Source organism: Callorhinus ursinus, unplaced genomic scaffold (assembly GCF_003265705.2).
Source record: "Callorhinus ursinus isolate GAN/ISIS: 27379988/994484 unplaced genomic scaffold, GSC_fseal_2.0 scaffold6521, whole genome shotgun sequence".
Classification (NCBI taxonomy): Eukaryota; Metazoa; Chordata; class Mammalia; order Carnivora; family Otariidae; genus Callorhinus; species Callorhinus ursinus.
The window spans coordinates 1-827 of record NW_027403571.1 but is presented as its reverse complement, the minus strand read 5'-3'; the positions used below and the strand labels follow the sequence as shown (position 1 = coordinate 827).

The window sequence follows — 827 nt, the reverse complement described above, 5'->3', positions numbered from 1 at the left end:
CTCTGTTCAGGAAGTAACCTGCTCAGTCAAACATGGCACTGCTCTCTCTGTTGCTTTGACAGTAGAAGATGCAAGTCTTGTCACCCTCCTGGTGAACATGCTCCAAAAATAGAATTCACTGAGCTATTTCCTAGTGTTTCAGCTTACCGCTCGTGTTTCCACCCACTACTTCCACAGACCACATCGTGGGTAACTAGAGATGCTGAAAATGCTATTCCTCTGCCAGAGATATTTCTGCTTTGGAAAAAACATGTGAGTCACCTGCTCTCAGATTTGCTTGTCTTAATCCCATAAACGATGGGATTCAGCATAGGTGGAACCAGAATGCAGACATTAGCCAATAAGATGTGGATATGAAGTGGAATGTGGCGTCCAAACCGCTGAATAAGACTTGTGAAGATCGCAGGCCCATAAAAGAGGATGATGATGCAGACATGGGAGCCACATGTGTTGAGAGCTTTGTGGAGAGCATCTTGGGAAGGCATGTGGAAGACAGCACAGAGAACCAGTAGATAAACAAAAATTAACAGGACATCTAAGACCACTGTCGACATGATGACAAAAAGGCCATACCAGATGTTCACTCGAATGTCATTACAAGCATATTCGGCCAAACCAGCGTGTTCACAATAGGTGTGTAGAATAATATTATTTTGGCAGAAAGTCAATCTTTTCAAAAGAAATATTATGGGGAAAATTGTATAATAACTTCTCAGACAGTCACTCCAATTTTCCCAATCAGAGCACATGTAGGAATAGTGGTGTACCTCAGGGGTAGCACATGGCAATGCAGCGGTCAAACGCCATCACCAGCAAGATCCCTGACT

At 43.5% G+C, this 827-nt stretch overlaps 1 pseudogene; it reads right to left on the bottom strand.

Annotated features, from left to right (window-relative positions):
* Nucleotides 1-257: 257 nt before the first annotated feature.
* On the bottom strand, nucleotides 258-819 carry LOC112818897 (olfactory receptor 52B4-like; annotated as a pseudogene).
* Between the last annotated feature and the right edge of the window lie 8 nt (nucleotides 820-827).